General features: G+C 45.5%; 1 protein-coding gene across 1 annotated transcript in view; it reads right to left on the reverse strand.

The window, feature by feature from the left end:
- The window catches only part of LOC120039480 (RNA binding protein fox-1 homolog 3-like), a 347,402-nt gene extending 332,115 nt beyond the window's left edge, over positions 1-15,287 (reverse strand). The window contains exon 1 of the mRNA XM_038984889.1: positions 15,162-15,287. The gene's annotated coding sequence lies outside the window, so the exon portion shown is untranslated. The remainder of the gene's footprint in view (positions 1-15,161) is intronic.
- Positions 15,288-21,296: the final 6,009 nt, after the last annotated feature.

Below are 21,296 nucleotides of genomic sequence, written 5' to 3' on the forward strand. Positions count from 1 at the left end.
GCTATATTGTATGCTAAAAGAATTGGCTAATTATATTATTTCATACTAATACAATTTCTCAGAGAAAGAGATTTTGTAATATGTTTTTCTCTTAAAAAGATAGCGGTAGAGAGATTTGCCACCCCTGTTTTTAATAACTTTTAATACCTCACCTTGCGAGGATATAATGGCACTGAGCCTTTTTCTAAAATGTTTTATGAGATTGGAAAACACAATGGGAGGGATCTTAGACCATTTCTCCATACAGAATCTTTCCAGATCCTTGATATCCTTCGTCTGCTCTTATGTTATTATTTTTAATGAACAAAATACCAAAGCAGAAACAATACAACACAAAAATAAAACATCCACCACTATCACACACAACAACACGCCCACACTCACCCACTATCATACACAACAACATGCCCACACTCACCCACAATCACAAACAACAACATGCCCACACTCACCCACTATCACACACAACAACATGCCCACACTCACCCACTATCACACACAACAACATGCCCACACTCACACACAATCACACACACCAACATGCCCACACTCACCCACAATCACACACAACAACATGCCCACACTCACCCACAATCACACACAACAACATGCCCACACTCACCCACTATCACACACAACAACATGCCCACACTCACCCACTATCACACACAACAACATGCCCACACTCACCCACTATCACACACAACAACATGCCCACACTCACCCACTATCACACACAACAACATGCCCACACTCACCCACTATCACACACAACATGCCCACACTCACCCACAGTCACCACAGTCACACACAACATGCCCACACTCACCCACTATCACACACAACAACATGCCCACACTCACCCACACTCACCCACTATCACACACAACAACATGCCCACACTCACCCACTATCACACACAACAACATGCCCACACTCACCCACACTCACCCACAATCACACACAACAACATGCCCACACTCACCCACTATCACACACAACAACATGCCCACACTCACCCACTATCACACACAACAACATGCCCACACTCACCCACACTCACAAACAGGCACACACAACAACATGCCCACACTCACCCACTATCACACACAACAACATGCCCACACTCACCCACTATCACACACAACAACATGCCCTTTACTCACCCACTATCACACACAACAACATGCCCACACTCACCCACAATCACACACAACAACATGCCCACACTCACCCACAATCACACACAACAACATGCCCACACTCACCCACAATCACACACAACAACATGCCCACACTCACCCACTATCACACACAACAACATGCCCACACTCACCCACTATCACACACAACAACATGCCCTTTACTCACCCACTATCACACACAACAACATGCCCTTTACTCACCCACTATCACACACAACAACATGCCCACACTCACCCACTATCACACACAACAACATGCCCACACTCACACACAATCACACACACCAACATGCCCACACTCACCCACAATCACACACAACAACATGCCCTTTACTCACCCACTATCACACACAACAACATGCCCACACTCACCCACTATCACACACAACAACATGCTCACACTCACCCACTATCACACACAACAACATGCCCACACTCACACACAATCACACACACCAACATGCCCACACTCACCCACAATCACACACAACAACATGCCCTTTACTCACCCACTATCACACACAACAACATGCCCACACTCACCCACTATCACACACAACAACATGCCCTTTACTCACCCACTATCACACACAACAACATGCCCACACTCACCCACAATCACACACAACAACATGCCCACACTCACCCACAATCACACACAACAACATGCCCACACTCACCCACTATCACACACAACAACATGCCCACACTCACCCACTATCACACACAACAACATGCCCACACTCACCCACACTTACCCACTATCACACACAACAACATGCCCACACTCACCCACTATCACACACAACAACATGCCCACACTCACCCACAATCACACAAAACAACATGGCCTTTACTCACCCACTATCACACACAACAACATGCCCACACTCACCCACAATCACACACAACAACATGCCCACACTCACCCACAATCACACACAACAACATGCCCTTTACTCACCCACTATCACACACAAAAACATGCCCACACTCACACACAATCACACACAACAACATGCCCACACTCACCCACTATCACATGCCCACACTCACCCACTATCACACACAACAACATGCCCACACTCACCCACACTCACCCACTATCACACACAACAACATGCCCACACTCACCCACTATCACACACAACAACATGCCCTTTACTCACCCACTATCACACACAACAACATGCCCTTTACTCACCCACTATCACACACAACAACATGCCCACACTCACCCACAATCACACACAACAACATGCCCACACTCACCCACAATCACACACAACAACATGCCCACACTCACCCACAATCACACACAACAACATGCCCACACTCACCCACTATCACACACAACAACATGCCCACACTCACCCACTATCACACACAACAACATGCCCTTTACTCACCCACTATCACACACAACAACATGCCCTTTACTCACCCACTATCACACACAACAACATGCCCACACTCACCCACTATCACACACAACAACATGCCCACACTCACACACAATCACACACACCAACATGCCCACACTCACCCACAATCACACACAACAACATGCCCTTTACTCACCCACTATCACACACAACAACATGCCCACACTCACCCACTATCACACACAACAACATGCCCACACTCACCCACTATCACACACAACAACATGCCCACACTCACACACAATCACACACACCAACATGCCCACACTCACCCACAATCACACACAACAACATGCCCTTTACTCACCCACTATCACACACAACAACATGCCCACACTCACCCACTATCACACACAACAACATGCCCTTTACTCACCCACTATCACACACAACAACATGCCCACACTCACCCACACTCACCCACAATCACACACAACAACATGCCCACACTCACCCACAATCACACACAACAACATGCCCACACTCACCCACTATCACACACAACAACATGCCCACACTCACCCACTATCACACACAACAACATGCCCACACTCACCCACACTTACCCACTATCACACACAACAACATGCCCACACTCACCCACTATCACACACAACAACATGCCCACACTCACCCACAATCACACAAAACAACATGGCCTTTACTCACCCACTATCACACACAACAACATGCCCACACTCACCCACAATCACACACAACAACATGCCCACACTCACCCACAATCACACACAACAACATGCCCTTTACTCACCCACTATCACACACAAAAACATGCCCACACTCACACACAATCACACACAACAACATGCCCACACTCACCCACTATCACACACAACAACATGCCCACACTCACACACAATCACACACAACAACATGCCCTTTACTCACCCACTATCACACACAACAACATGCCCACACTCACACACAATCACACACAACAACATGCCCACACTCACACACAATCACACACAACAACATGCCCACACTCACCCACAATCACACACAACAACATGCCCACACTCACACACAACAACATGCCCACACTTGCCCACAATAGCACACAAAAACACAAAATAGCCCTCTGCCTTCCAAAACAATGCTGTGCCCATGCGCCAGTTGGAACCAGGAAACCCCAACCCACCAACAGGCGCACAACTACATCCAGCCAGCAAGTTGGAAACCCCAGAGCCCCCCACCCCTGACCGGCACACAAACGTGACACAAGTAGCCGTCACCTCCATTCAAGCACCACACTCTCCGAGATTGTCCACATACTGCCTCCAAACTCTGTCAAATATGTCTGGTCTATGTTTGACTTTATAATATATAGAGTCTAGTGGGAAGTAACTAGATAGTTCTGTCCTCCAGTTTGTTATTAAGGGTGAATATGAGGCTTTCCAATGTATTGCAGCATTTAGACCTAGATAACAAAACTTTCTCTGATATTGATCACCAATATTGACATTTCCCAACAGACATAATCGTGGAGGTGGATGGATATAAATTCTTAGACACAATGAAATGGTAGCACATACAGTATATTATCCCAAAATGGTGTTAGTTTGTCACAGGACCACAGCATTGTGATTGTTGCATCTCCAACAGAAATGTGACATTTCTGGGTGCATTACATGCATCCTGGCAGGAGTGTAATAAGTCCTTATGAATTATATAACAGTAGTAGGTTGTAGGAGCAGGTATGAACATTTTCACGTATCTGTGACCAACGGTTCTCCTCAATTTCTTTCAGTATTTTTCTATGCTCGATGCCTTTGGTTCATCCAGACTCTGTTGAAGCGATTGAATAAGATTTCTGAATTGTAAGAACTATAAGAAATTGGCCTTGGATCAGTAGAGAGCCATCATAGTACACATGCTCCAAATTCCTGATGCCAGTTATGAACCAGGACTTAAATGTGTCATTAAATGTTGGAGGTAAGGTGAGGTTACCCCAAATAGGGGTGCTTGGCAATATTGCTTCTTTCCACCTCATTCATTTATGTAAATTTTCCCAAATACGAATGAGAATCATTGGATTGTCCGTTTTTTTCTTCAATGCCCTGGGCCTGAACTAGTGAATATATTTTAGATCATAGGGTATACCATGTATGTCTTCTATACTCCTCCATAGACAAGGATTGTCTGTTGTACATTGTTTAAGTGAACGCAGTTGTGCAGCCCAGTAATACATCTTAACATGATGCTGTCCAAGACCTCCAGCTTCATAGGGTAAGTGATAAACAGTCTATTTGACTCTTGAGGTCTTTCCTGTCCAAATAAAGTTGGAGAGCAGGCCATTTATTTTATTTAAAAAGTTGGATGGAATTGAAACTGACGAGGCCTGGAATAAGTATATCAGCATTGGTAATATACTCATTTTGATTATGTTGATCCTACATAACATAGAAATTGGGAGAGATCTCCATCTCTGAACATCGGATTCAAGCCCATCTATTAAAGGACAGTAATTAATTGTATATGCCTCCTCCAGATTGCATGGTATCAGTACACCCATATATTGCATATGTGTCGTTGTCCATTTCCACTTAAATGTACTTCCTAAGCTTGAAAAGTCATAGTTAGAAAGTATAAGTAAGGACAAGAACATAGGCTTTAGTCATTTGGGAAGAAAGTGTCTGTAACATTCCACTGGGAGTGCATCATTACCAGGAGAGTTCCTGTTTTGTACATTATTGATGGCCTCCAACAGTTTACCTGGGGTAATGTTTCTATCATATACATCTTCTCTGCTTCACTTATAATTGCTAAAATGGCCTTATTAAGGAAATAGTTTATATCATCCTTTGAATGTTTTCAGATTGATACAGTTTGTGATTAAAGGTTTTAAAGACTCAGTTATTTCAGAAGTATCCATTGTTATGCTACCATCTGGGGTTCGAATGCTATTGATGATATGTTCCTCTTCCTTACTTTACCAAGGAAGCATTTTCCCTGCACTTTCACCTTGCTCAACATATTGGTGCTTGGATTTCATGGCAGCAATCTCTACATACCGGGTGTTTATTGTGTCATATTCAAGCTTCAAAGTGTTCAACTGTTGAAGGATGTCAACCTTTCTATCTAAACTGTGTGGATTTTCTGTTCTAGTATTTCTAACCACAGGTTTTCAATGGGGTTCAAGTCTGGAGATTAAGATGGCCATTGCAAAATGTGGATTGTCTGGTCAATTAACTATTTATTTGTGGATATTGATAGTTGGGCTTATTGACTTGCTGGAAGAACTGTTCTGGTACTGGGCAAAGTACCACAGGACCAGAGGAAGCAACATAGCCCCATAACATCAAAAATACTCTACCATATTTTAGAGTAGATATGGAGTTATTTTTTCTTACGTAACTTTCTTTGACACCAAACCTGCCACTAGTGTGTGCGGCCAAAGAGCTCTATTTTCATGTCATCCAACAAATGGAAACGCCTGGAGTTTGCTAAACGGCATTGGCACTTGAATTGGAACTGGTGCTATGGTCAGACGACATAAAAATAAAGCTCTTTGGCCATGCACTCCAGTGGTGGTTTTGGCATCGAAATAAGGATGCATAAGCAGAAAAGAACCCCATACCTACCATCTTTCTACTGGTCCTGGGGCCCTTGTTAAGGTCAACAGCATCATGAACTTCACCCAGTACCAGGAAATTTTTGCCAAAAACTTGGTTGCCTCTGCTAGGAGGCTGAAACTTGGGACGTAAGTAGATCTTCCAGCAAGACAATAACCCCAAGCACACATCAAAATCCACAAATGGTTAATTGACTACAAAATCAACATTTTGCAATGGCCATCTCAGTCTCCGGACTTGAACCCCATTGAAAACCTGTGGTTTGAATTGAAGAATACGCGCAGACAAAGGATATCAAGGATCTGAAAAAATTCTGTATGGAGGAATGGTCTAAGATCCCTCCTAATGTGTTCCCCAATGTCATAAAACATTTTATAAAAAGGCTCAGTGCCGTTATCCTTGTAAGGTGAAGTATTGAAAGGTATTTAAAACAGGGGTGACAATCATTTTGACCCCTATCTTCTTCAGAAATAAATATTACTTGTTAAACAAAATCTGTTTCTCTGAGCAATTATATAAGTATAAAATAATCATTTCCCAATTGTTTTAGCATACAATATAGCTCAGTATTTGTTACATTTCTTTTTTTGTCTTTTTTCCTGACTGTACATTAACTTTTGAGAGAATTGGGGGGAAAAATGTAACAGTTTTATGGGTGAGAGAGGAGCCTTATTTGTGAATGTTCTGTTCTGTGTGGCTCCATAGTGTGTCAAAGTCATGCATTGTGACCTTCCTCCAGAGGCCTGGGAAACACATCCTGTATCAATTAGAACATTGGGGAGTCTGACTAGATGTGGAGAGGAGACCTAGAGAACACACAGCTCCACCGCACTGACGATCCACAACGTCTGGAGCAACAACATAACACGGACCAACCCAACTGACTGACTGGCTGGGTAGCTGGCTGGGGCCCCAAGGTGGACCAGGATTTACTCCTTGTTCCAATTTGCAAGGGGGATTACTTATTTTTCATTATTCCACATTTATATATATATTATTGGGCTCTCCATTCATTTTTTAAAGCACCTGAAGGAAAACCAAATCAAGCAAACTGCATAAATACTGTCAGACGGAATAGATAATGACAGCGGGTCAAGTTGCGAGTGAGTCACGTCTCTCGGCTCCTGGAAGAAAGTGATTACCGTAACACGTCGCTGACAATCTCGCCCAAGATAATCCTATTTCTCACATGGAGCTCAAATTGTATTATGTCACTATGTTTTTCGCATATTGTATCAAGAACTGGATAAAGATATGCACACTATCAGGGAAATTAAGAACAAGAGGAAAAAACGTAGCCCCGGGGTTGGCATTGAGGCATGTCGTTTTGTTGAGCTCTCTGGTTTCTGAGCAAAGATGGTTTCTCTGGCGGTTGAGTAGAAAGAGACAGAGAGAGAGAGGGAGGGAGAAAGAACGTGTGGCGTAAAGGCGTGCTCTCCACCCAGATGAACAGATGGCACCGCCTAAGTGCAGAGATTCATTTTATATCTCCATCCCATGTTGCCGCGCGGCAGAAGTGGGCTTTCTCTTTTTTCAGATGTTATTTTACAGGATGATGGATACACACGATGCTTAAGCTAATGAGGAGTGGGTGTTTCTTTGTCTTTATTTCCTCCTCTCTCTCTCCCGCTCACTCTGCCTCCCTCTCCCGCTGTCACATCACCTTCCCTTGCAGAGCTGAGCCTCATGCTAGCCATTCTCCCTCAAACCCACGCTTAGAGCTCAAACCTATACAGGCTTTTGGATATGCCCCACAATCTGAGTAGTCAGTGTTTACAGCTGGTGTTAAGACCTGGGTGGATTCCTGAAAACAGAGTTGACTGGATGAAGTGAAGCCTGGTGAAGATGATGCTCAAGTAAACACAGCATGTAAGACTTGAACACACTCTCAACAGTCCCTCTGTTACATCACTTCAAAAGCTACATAAAACCTTGCCGTTCACCAGGAGAGATGGAAATGAGTGCTATGAACAGATGAACAGGAAGAGTCTGAATGGGGAGAGAAGCCAAGAAGGCCCAGCAGCCAATGAGGATACTCCCACACACCAGGCAGGTAAACTTAATGGCTGTTGTTTACTGAAGCCTCCCAATAGAGGAGACTAGTTGACCCATGTCTGCAGTCAGTGAGTGGTACAAATGGCAAACATCTCCTGGAGTCATTATTTATGCAGGAATGCCCTTGGGAGTCTTTGCACTTGTTTACACAGTCACGGCACAGTCCATTCATGACGGCTCCGAGTAAATGAGCCGCTATCCACCAATTTGTCCTGGACGACGAGGCTTTGAGACCCCGCTGCCCAACGCTACTGGGGGAAGGAGGGGGAACGGCACGGAACACAACCCCTCTGTACTGTAAACAACCAACCTGAAACCAGGGACACAAAGACCCAAGGGTATGGGAAAGTTCTGTGGTGCTGACGGGAGCAGATCACACAGTGTTTCTAGGATACTGTCACAGTTGCGTGTATAAGTGGCAGGGAAGTCAGGCGCAGGAGAGTCAAATAGAGTGTAGAATGGAGTTTTTTAATTATAGTCCCAGTAATCTGCTCCATAACACTCATAGGAAAACATAAAACAAATATGGGTACGATGACCCGTCGCACACCTATACACAATAAACACAACACTTGACAAATAACAATCTCTGACAAAGACATGAGGGGAAACAGAGGGTTAAATACACAATAGGTAATGGATGGGATTGAAAACAGGTGTGTGGGAAGACAAGACAAAACCAATGGAAAATGAAAAATGGATCGATGATGGCTAGAAGACCGGTGACGTCGACCGCCGAACACCGCCCGAACAAGGAGAGGCAATGACTTCGGCTTCTTCGAGTCGTGACATTACCCCCCCCCCTGACGCGCGGCTCCAGCAGCGCGTCGACACCGGCCTCGGGGATGACCCGGAGGGCGAGGTGCAGGGCGATCCGGATGGAGGCGGTGGAATTCTTTTAACATGGAAGGATCTAAAACGTCCTCCACCGGAACCCAGCATCTCTCCTCCGGCCCGTACCCCTCCCAGTCCACGAGGTACTGAAGGCCCCTCGCCCGACGTCTCGAATCCAAAATGGATCGAACAGAATATGCCGGGACCCCCTCGATGTCTAGAGGAGGTGGAGGAACTTCACGCACTTCAGCCTCCTGGAGCGGGCCAGCCACCACCGGCCTGAGGAGAGACACATGGAACGAGGGGTTAATACGGTAATTAGTGGGCAGTTGTAACCTATAACATACCTCGTTCACTCTCCTCAGGACTTTAAACGGACCCACAAACCGCGGACCCAGCTTCCGGCAGAGCAGGCGGAGGGGCAGGTTTCGGGTCGAGAGCCAGACCCTGTCCCCTGGTGCGAACACCGGGGCCTCACTGCGGCGACGGTCTGCGCCAATTTTCTGGCGCCTTATGGCATGCTGAAGGTGGACGTGGGCTGCCTCCCAGGTTTCCTCAGCGTGCCGAAACCAATTGTCCACCGCAGGAGCCTCGGTCTGACTCTGATGCCAAGGAGCCAGAACCGGCTGATACCCTAATACACATTGAAAAGGAGTAAGGTTAGTGGAGGAGTGACGTAGCGAGTTCTGTGCCATCTCTGCCCAGGGCACGAACTTCGCCCACTCCCCCGGCCGGTCCTGGCAATAGGACCGCAGAAACCTGCCCACATCCTGGCTAACTCTCTCCACCTGCCCATTACTCTCGGGGTGAAAACCTGAGGTAAGACTAACCGAGATCCCCAGACGTTCCATGAACGCCTTCCAGACCCTTGATGTGAACTGGGGACCCCGATCAGACACTATATCCTCAGGCACCCCATAGTGCCGGAAAACGTGTGTAAACAGGGCCTCTGCAGTTTGTAAGGCCGTAGGGAGACCGGGCAAAGGGAGGAGACGACAGGACTTCGAAAACCGATCCACAACGACCAAGATCGTGGTGTAACCCTGTGAAGGTGGAAGATCAGTCAAAAAATCCACCGACAGGTGCGACCACGGCCGTTGCGGAACAGGTAAAGGTTGAAGCTTACCTCTAGGCAGGTGTCTAGGAGCCTTGCACTGGGCGCACACCGAGCAGGAGGAAACATAAATCCTCACGTCCTTAGCTAAAGTGGGCCACCAGTACCTCCCATCAAGACAGCGCATCGTCCGACCTATCCCAGGATGACCAGAGGAGGGTGACGTGTGAGCCCAATAGATCAATCGGTCGCGGACAGCAGACGGAACGTACAGACGACCAGCTGGACACTAAGGAGGAGAGGACTCTGCACGTGACGCCCGCTCAATGTCCGCGTCCAGCTCCCACACTACTGGCGCCACCAAACACGAAGCTGGGAGTATGGGAGTGGGATCCATGGACCGCTCCTCTGTGTCAAACAGCCGAGACAATGCGTCTGCCTTGACGTTCTGGGAGCCTGGTCTGTAAGTAAGAGTAAACACAAAACGAGTGAAAAACATGGCCCACCTTGCCTGGCGAGGATTCATTCTCTTCGCCTGCCGGATGTACTCCAGATTGCGGTGGTCAGTCCAGATGAGAAAAGGGTGTTTAGCCCCCTCAAGCCAGCGCCTCCACACCTTCAAGGCTTCTACGACAGCTAACAGCTCTCGGTCCCCCACATCATAGTTTCGCTCCGCCGGGCTGAGCTTCTTCGAAAAGAAAGCACAGGGGCGAAGCTTCAGTGGCACACCCGAACGCTGAGAGAGCACTGCTCCTATCCCAGCTTCGGATGCGTCCACCTCTACCATGAATGGCAAAGAGGGATCCGGATGAGCCAACACAGGCGCCGAGGTAAACAGAGTCTTCAGGTGTCCAAAAGCCCTGTTCGCCTCAGCCGACCACTGCAAGCGCACCGGGCCCCCCTTTAGCAGTGAGGTAATGGGAGCCGCAACCTGACCAAAACCCCGGATAAATCTCCGGTAGTAATTGGCAAACCCCAAAAAGCGCTGCACCTCCTTTACCATGGTTGGAGTCGGCCAATTACGCACGGCTGTAATGCGGTCGCTCTCCATTTCCACTCCTGAAGTGGAAATCCGATGCCCTAGGAAGGAGATGGATTGTTGGAAGAACAAGCATTTCTCAGCCTTGACATATAGATCATGCTCCAACAGGCGACCAAGCACCCTGCGCACCAGGGACACATGCTCGGCGCGTGTAGCGGAGTATATCAGAATATCATCTATATACACCACTACACCCTGCCCGTGCAGGTCCCTGAAGATCTCATCTACAAATGATTGGAAGACTGATGGAGCATTCATCAACCCATATGGCATGACCAGGTACTCATAATGACCTGAGGTGGTGCTAAATGCCGTCTTCCACTCATCACCCTTCCGAATACGCACCAGATTATACGCACTCCTGAGATCCAATTTTGTGAAGAAGCGTGCCCCGCGCATTGACTCCATAACTGTATTTATCAGAGGTAGCGGGTAACTATATTTCACCGTGATTTTATTGAGACCTCGATAATCAATGCACGGGCGTAAACCGCCATCCTTCTTCTTCACAAAAAAGAAACTCGAAGAGGCGGGTGAAATGGATGGCTGAATGAACCCCTGACGCAGGGATTCAGAGATATATGTATCCATAGCCACCGTCTCCGCTTGCGACAGGGGATACACGTGACTCCTGGGATATGCAGCGTCTACCAGGAGATCTATCGCACAATCCCCCTGTCGATGGGGTGGTAATTGAGTCGCCTTCTTTTTACAGAAGGCGAGAGCCAAATCGGCATATTCTGGAGGAATGTGCACGGTGGAGACCTGGTCTGGACTTTCCACCGTAGTAGCACCAACGGAAACCCCTAAACACCTACCTGAGCACTCTTGCGACCACCCCGTGAGAGCCCTCTGTGGCCAAGAAACAGTGGGGTTATGACACGCTAACCAGGGTAGACCTAGCACCACAGAATACGCAGGGGAATCAATAAGAAAAAGACTAATCTTCTCCTTGTGACCCTCCTGCGTTATCATATACAACGGTGCGGTGACCTCCCTGATAAAACCTGACCCTAATGGTCGACTATCTAAGGCATGAATAGGGAAAGGCATATCCACAGACACAATAGGGATCCCTAAACTATGAGCTAAATTTTTATTAATGAAATTTCTAGCCGCGCCTGAATCTACTAGCGCCTTATACTGGGAATGCAGGGAAAAATCCGGAAAAGTGACAGAGACAAACATAAGTGCAACAGAGGGCTCTGGATGAGAATGGTGCCTACTCACCTGGGGTGATGCCAGAGTGCCCTGCCTGCCTTCTCTATTCCCAGAGGAACCAACCCGGCACCAACCAGCAGTGCGATCTCTGCGACCATAGATGGTGCTCGAGCGGGAACCCCCTCCGGTCTCCCGGCGCACCGTCCCTCCCAATTCCATTGGTTCGGGAGAGAGGGTGCGGGAGGATGGAACAACCAGACCCCGATCTAGACGTCCACGAGTAGCCAGCATGTTGTCCAGCCTGATGGACATGTCCACCAGCTGGTCGAAGTTGAGGGTGGTGTCTCTACAGGCCAGCTCCCGACGGACGTCCTTGCGTAGGCTACAACGGTAATGGTCGATCAGGGCCCTGTCGCTCCATCCAGCGCCGGCAGCCAAGGTCCTAAACTCCAAAGCAAACTCCTGGGCACTCCTCGTCTCCTGCCTCAGATGATAGAGGAGCTCACCCGCCGTTTTTCCTTCGGGAGGATGGTCGAATACTCTCCTGAAATAAAGGGTGAACTCCTCAAAATGGTCCAACGCCGCATTCTCCTCTCTACACACAGCGCTGGCCCACTCCCGTGCTTTCCCGGTGAGGCATGAGACGAGGGCGGAACTCTTCTCCCGGTCGGATGGTACTGGGGAGACCGTGGCCAGATATAAGTTCAGTTTAAGGAGGAAACCCTGGCAGCCGGCAGTATCTCCGTTGTAACCCGTGGGTAGGGGTAAACGGATTTTGTTAGGTTCAGGTGGGGAAAACGCGTTAACGATAAATCCCAGTTGTGGCAGTGGAGGCGCTGGAGAAACTCCCTGTCTCTCCCAGCGATCCATATTCTGGACAATGCGATCCATGACGGCGCTCAAACAGTCAATCTCCTTCGCTTGTTCCATAACGCGCTTTTCCACCTCCATGGGCGTCGTGTCCTCTCCTGCTGACTTCATATATAATGGTCAGAGATTCTGTCACAGTTGCGTGTATAAGTGGCAGGGAAGTCAGGCGCAGGAGAGTCAAATAGAGTGTAGAATGGAGTTTTTTAATTATAGTCCCAGTAATCTGCTCCATAACACTCATAGGAAAACATAAAACAAATATGGGTACGATGACCCGTCGCACACCTATACACAATAAACACAACACTTGACAAATAACAATCTCTGACAAAGACATGAGGGGAAACAGAGGGTTAAATACACAATAGGTAATGGATGGGATTGAAAACAGGTGTGTGGGAAGACAAGACAAAACCAATGGAAAATGAAAAATGGATCGATGATGGCTAGAAGACCGGTGACGTCGACCGCCGAACACCGCCCGAACAAGGAGAGGCAACGACTTCGGCAGAAGTCGTGACAGATACTTGGATAAAGGGCGAAATCTCTGCCTTTGCTTAGTACTTGAAAATGTGTATGCATTTGATATGTCAATGCAAATGATACACAGAGGAATGATGGAGGGAATTCAATTTGGCACCTAAAGAATTCAAAGCAAACGACTCCTCCGTACAGTTCTCAGGTTCTCCTACAAAGCGGTCAGAAAGAAGATAAGCGTAAGACATGGCTGAGAGGGAGGAAAAATGGGCTAATTTAACATGCTTCCCCCTAAACCACTCCAAACCTCCAGAGTTTAATTGCTGGGAGGCAAAATTATCCCCTGCAACATTGTGTCTGTCTCTTGGCTGGGATTCAAATGGGTACCTGCTGTATCCACTCCCTACACAATACGGTGCCCACTGAGCCATATAATCCTCTCAGGCCCTCCTCTTCAGGAGAGGCACATTCAAAAAAACTCCTCTTCCCCATCTTTGTCATGGTGCTTATTTTGAATAAGAGCAATCAGTACCACCATGTACACCACAACACACCGGTGAGCCATAGAGAAGGTGACACAGAACAGGACTTAAACAAAGACACTTTTCATTTGCTGCTGAGAGATTTGAGCCTATTTTTCCATTCCTCCCCGCAACTCCCTGGAGCGGCCATATTTCTGCTTATGTTCAAATGTGAATCAGTCACATGGGCTGTTGGATTCCTGCTGAATCATCCTACGCTCCATCACCGAGCCAGCCCTGCACTTTTCAAAGTAACTACTCTCTATGCAAGAAGAAAACAAACACAAACCCATGCCACGTCTCCTTCTGACACCACTTTCAAGTTCCCTTGAAAAGGAAAATGATGACTAGCTTTGAGGTGAGTGGGAAAAGATTCAACACATTTCCACCCGACTGCAGAAACGGACTAATTTGAATGAGATCTATTGTATGCTGCAGTGCAGTGATAGATTTGAGTTAAATCAAACATGCGTTCGTAATTCATAGTGAAGTAAACAAGTAACTCTGCTATTTGATGCTGAGAGTGAGACTGTCATTGAGTACACAGGACACAGGGAAAGACTCATTCCTGATAGTATTGTCTTTTGGTAGAGTATACAATTACATCTCTCTTATAATTTGTTGTATTTTTATATTTTATTAACAATACAAAACATTCATATTCAAACAACAACATCATACAAACATCAACTACATCACACCTGCCCAGACCCACTAGCCCCCCACATGTCCGGCGCCCACATCACTTTCTGACACATGAAGATTTACTTCTAAGAGAACTTTCTTCATATGAGGATAAGGAAACAGTATCCTACATGTTGGTGAAATGAGCCTCGTTCTGTAGTATATGTAACAGCTATCTACACAGGGTGGTAAATGTTCACATTTGTAACAGTCTTACCTGTCTCAGAGGTCAGTTGATCACTGTTCGCTGGCCTTGGGGCTAATAGTCATTGTCTAGAGCCGTGTAAGTCTTCAGTGGTTCTGCAAGCCTAAGCCAGTCTCAGCATCACTCTGTGTGAAGCAGCGTCTGCGAGACAAAGGACAGCAACATCTGCTATGAAACACTACAGTATGTACTGTATCAAACATCCCATTTATAGGTCTGTGTGGAACCATTCTGACACTGTGGCTCCTCCTCACACAGGGCTACAGTAGTTTCCCTGATACCACTTCATTTGTAATGTTGCTTCGCCAGGGGAGGTATGGCTAATGCTGCCTTAGCTTGAGGCTGTATTATAAGTGGCACACTCAGCATTATATACAGTAGTGTTACTGAGTGAGAGGAGCTATTTTAAGCATCCACTTGTGTTGGCAAATATGATGGAATGAAACTAGTTTTGTCTATTAAACTGATATTCACAGGCTAGCCCTGTATTAAAGCGCAGGAGACTAACCATAGAAGATATATGTCAACAGGGATAACCTTCTGTTTCATTGTTAGGGAAAATGCATTCAGAATGCAATCAAATAACAAGGGAGCACAGGCTGAACATGAAAGGCTACATGAAGGAACACAAGCTCCTTCTAGAGGTCACATACACATAACAATGATACACTGCTGACAAGGGGAAAATATGAGGACTTTTGAAGCACTGTGGAAATGTATGAAGAAACGGATGTAAGGGTCATTTTACAGAGCAATACCATTAACACTGCTGCCCTTGTCTGTACTGGAACAGACACACACACACACACACTCTATTACACACACACACACACACACACACACACACACACACACACACACACACACACACACACACACACACACACACACACACACACACACACACACACACACACACACACACACACACCACACACACACACACACACACACGCTCTCCCTCACACACCTCCCCACAAAACAGCATTTGTCTCTCTTCATTCCTTCTCTTTTCTCCTCTGAGTAGGAGAGGTGGACATTTTAACTGCGTCTGCCAGGAGATGTCTTCCTTTCACCTTGACGGCCATATAATGAACTTTCTCATTTTGAGCTGAGCTGAGCTTACACAGTCAGTCAGCTATTTTCTCTTTGAGACCTTTTCTTTCGTCTTCTGTCATATACCTCTGTGGTTTTGTCAGGGTGATCTCCAGAGAGAACGTGTGCACTTATATTAAAGAGATGGGAGACATTTGTGTTGGTTATTCAAGCATCCACTTCATTTAAGGTCCCAATATGATTTAGAACATAAAGTAGGGAGAGTACTGATACGATTGTCTTTTTTCAAATGGGGCCAAATATTAACTAAGTATTTAAGTCTAGGTATTCTATAATAATTTACCAGAAGGAAAAATGGCAAAGAAAATCCATTTGTTTTTGATTCCAATTATGTAACAAGATACTATAACAGTATGGATTTACTTCCTGTATCAATACATACAGTGTACTCTGGAAGGTGACATTTACCGGGCATCATGGACACACGCACGCACGCACGCACGCACGCACGCACGCACGCACGCACGCACGCACGCACGCACGCACCATTGCACACATTTGCACACACGGTGGGCTGGCAGGGTGCGTTCATAGACAGCTGGTGAAGACAGGGTGCGCTCTGGCTACTAGAAGGAGCTGATTCAGGTGACATCTGTGCCTCCTGTTGCAGTGCAATAGTAGAAACACTAAAAGTGAATTACAACATTAATGACAGTGCTCTGCAAGCTGTCGTTCCACATTACACATCCATTATTCCTTGTATGGCTACTCAGAGGAATCGTTAAGGAATAGCCCCCCAAAAAATGCCTCTCTCTCTCTCTCTCTCTCTCTCTCGCCATCAATCTATCTATCATTCATCATTCACACACCTCCCAATTTCCCACTTTTAAAGGCCCTATACAGCCATTTTATATCAATATCAAGTTTCTGTGCAATCTTGGTGAAATCTCATTTGTGAGTAGTGCAGATGATTGGCCAGTAGTACAACAACATGTATGTGATAGTGGAGTGGAATGCTTGTGCCGTCTGCCTGAGGGGACAGGCTGAGAGGAAGACTGGCTGGATGCACACAACCATGATGGCAGGCAACCGGCCGCCCGATAGGCATCACATAGACATCTCCCAGCTGTCACCCTTCACCACACTTTCAATAACTTCAAATCCCCCTAAAACTCATAGAATAGAGGCGCAGTCGATCACTCATAGCTCCCTTCACTCTTCCCTGCTCTACAGGGAAATAACAGCAGAAAGAGAGAAACAGTCAGGATCCCATCCTCTCCTCTCCAACAGAAAAGCACCAGGCACCATCCCCCTAAGGACATGGGGAGAACAAGGCTTTCATCATTTGGGTTAAGAAATAACAACCAAGATTGGTAACACTTTACATTAAGTTGCCCACATCGCGATGAACAGTAACTACACAGTTATAACTGAAGTAGCGACATAGTAGTTCCATAGGTGTTGCTATGTAATTACATAGTAATACGGTTGTATCGCGACCAGTTATAGCCTAATATTAATACAAAGACCACATGGAAACTTGGAGTAATCTATATATGGTTGGTTAGCTGAGGACATCTAGAAGGCTGCTATATATATACTGAACAAAAATATAAACACAACATGCAACAATTTCAAAGACTGAGTTACAGTTCATATAATCTATGGATTTCACATGACTGGGCAGGGGCGCAGCCATGGATGGCCCTGGGAGGGCATAGGCCCACCCTCTTGGGATCCAGGCCCACCCACTGGGGAGCCAGGCCCAGCCAATCAGAATCATTTCCCCCCCCACAAAACGGCATTATTACAGACAGAAATACTCCTCAGTTTCATCATCTGTCCAGGTGGCTGGTATCAGACGATCCCGCAGGTGAAGAAGCCGGATGTGGAGGTCCTGGGCTGGCACGGTTACATGTGGTCTGCGGTTGTGAGGCCAGTTGAACGTATTGCCAAATTCTCTAAAACGACATTGGAGGCGGCTTATGGAAGAGAAATTAACATTAAAGTCTCTGGCAACCGCTCTGGTATACATTCCTGCAGTCAGCATGTCAATTGCACTCCACCTTAAAACTTGAGACATCTGTGGCATTGTGTTATGTGACAAAAATGCACATTTTAGAGTGGCCTTTTATTGTCCCCATCACAAGGTGCACCTGTGTAATGATCATGCTGTTTAATCAGCTTCTTGACATGCCACACCTGTCAGGTAGATGGATTATCTTGGCAAAGGAGAAATGCTCACTAACAGGGATATAAACAAAATTGTGCACACAATTTGAGAGATATAAGTGTTGTGTCTAGCATCATTAAAGTGAAGACTGTTATTTTATCAAATCAATTCTCTGTAATTATTATTACGTGATTAAACTAATCATGTAAATGTAATTAACTAGGAAGTCGGGGCACCAAGGAAAATCTTCAGATTATTATTATTTTAATATCTGATCAATTAGTCTTCTAATTAATGAATTATTCTTTACCTCACGTTCGTCTCATTCCAAACGTCGTTGTTGTTATCTGTTGGTTATCTGCACGAACCCAGCCTTTACTATGAATCATCCATACATCAATTTTCTTAATCATTTATTTACTAACTAACTAAATAATCACAGAAATGCATAAACAAACAAACAGTAGATATGGTTACAAGGAAATGATAGGGGAGGTTCCCTATTGGGCTAAGCCGATATGACGGCTTGGGGGACAAAGAGAAGTGGGTGTGGACTGAGAAGGGCGGGAAAGACAAAAGAGTCATAATTGATAATTATATTAATTGAAATGCTAATCCTTTGCACATGAACGCTCACTCATTCGGGAATAATTGCAATCAATATATATTTACGCTCAATGTGTCATCGTGATCTCTGTTGGAATCGTCTGTTTTTCTGTTGGAAAGTTCATCCAAGCGTCTCTCTGCTTCCCTGGAGTCTTTCGTTTTGGTTAGAATGGATACTTCAGAGTACCATTCAGAAATATTCTTATAGAATAGATGTTTTGGAGTTTGTCGGTCTTCACATTTCAGGTTGACGTCATTTCTAGCTGCAGACTAGTAATTAGAATCTAAGATTTGCTCTTATTTTGTAGGGATCGATAGTTTCAGAGTTGAACTATTTCCCGCCGTGTAGCCAATGCTCCACGTGATATGGTTAGGAATTCAACAACCATTACAACCTTAGCTTATACTGAGGTTTTTGTTGTCTCTACTCAACCTTCGCCCCCTCAGCTGACCGAGGTACGCGTGGTCTGAAGAGGATTTCTTCAGGTGGGGTTTTTATTTGTAACAGTAGAAAAGGGCTGTCCCATGAGACAGATCATGTCTGTGCTCATGGGGGCGGGCCAATGACTTAGTTCAACTTTAAAGGGAATACAATTCTCTCACATTAACATCATTACATCGTTTCACAAATAGTTTCATCTTTACTCATTCATTTTATACAACAATTAGACGCAAACCTCATAATGGAGGCACCTGTATAAACAGAGTTATGGTAATGTGGCTGTATTGTCTTTCATGAGGTCACAAACATGAAACAAAACGGACCGGGTCGTAGCTGGCTTCTCCACCGACCATTTACACATTCTCCAAAACATGGACATTGTTCAGTTCTCAAGTTCTGTGATGTAGAAGAAGTTCCTTTGTTCTACTGTCAAACTCTCTCTCTCTATATACTGCATGGCCAGGAGGAGAGAGTCTCCTCCAGGAATTTACGACCTGAGATAACAGAACCTGGGTGTAGAAGGGAGAGAGAGGGGGATGCCACGTTCTATACCCAGAAAGGGCCACGTTTTGAACGTCTGAAAAATGTCTGGGATCTTTTATTTCAGCTCATGAAACATGGGCCACCACTTTACATGTTGCGTTTAAATTCAACGAATCAACACTTCACATCGGTTTTTAAATAGCGACAGGGGTTGGCTTTCATTCGAATGATAGTTTAACCTTCAAATCCATGAATTCATGTGAGGCCAGAGACGTTTTATGGGAGGAGAGACCAATTTTATTCTAGCCACTGTGGTCTGAAAACGACAGCTGCATTCTAAGTTCCACTATGGACTGCCGTGTATGACAAAAATACTTGTACTAAACCAAAGATATGATCCGTTTCAGGCAATCGATTTTGGGAGAACGTGATGACTATAAACTATAATACTCACATCACCAATCTGAGGTAAAATTACGTGTATGTCCTGTAATTGTTGTGTGGTGAAAACATTTGTCTGTGTAATGTAGTAGGCCTAACACGTTCTATCCACTAGTTTACAGTAAAATAAATGTCAGTAACACTTCCTCTGTGTATAATGTATGTATATCCTAGCACACCCATAGTGCATGTATCCATAACAGGTAATAGATCCTCAAGTTAATTAACCCATTCGTCAAATACAGTAAGATTTTCTTCACCTGAAGCTCTTTGATATTCTTCTTAAATTGTGCAAAAAGAGACTTAGCGTAATATAATATAATTCATAAAGTCAAAATATGTCACGATCGTCGTAATGAGCGGACCAAGGCGCAGCGTGAGTATAGTTCCACATATTTTTAATCTCCGTGAAACAAACAAAACAATAAGAAACAACGAAACGTGAAGTCATGACTTGCACACAGGCAACTAAACACAAACAATATCCCACAAAGCAGGTGGGAGATAGGGCTTCCTAAATATGATCCCCAATTAGAGGCAACAATTACCAGCTGCCTCTAATTGGGAACCATACAAAACCACCAACATAGAAATACACATTCTAGAACACCCCCCTAGTCACACCCTGACCTAAACCACTATAGAAAATCCAAGGGCTCTCTATGGTCAGGGCTTGACAAAATAATTCAATATTTCGATATAGGATGATAGTAAATGAAGCACACTCACAGATTTGTACAACAATGACATCTATTTATCATTACTTTAACCATGGAGGGAGTTTAAAAGGTGTCTGGTTAGACTGTAAACTCTCCTTCCAGACTCACATCAAACATTTCCAATCCAAAGTTAAATCTAGAATTGGCTTCCTATTCCGCAACAAAGCATCCTTCACTCATGCTGCCAAACATACCCTTGTAAAACTGACCATCCTACCAATCCTCGA

Source organism: Salvelinus namaycush, chromosome 3, assembly GCF_016432855.1.
Source record: "Salvelinus namaycush isolate Seneca chromosome 3, SaNama_1.0, whole genome shotgun sequence".
In the NCBI taxonomy this organism is placed as follows: Eukaryota; Metazoa; Chordata; class Actinopteri; order Salmoniformes; family Salmonidae; genus Salvelinus; species Salvelinus namaycush.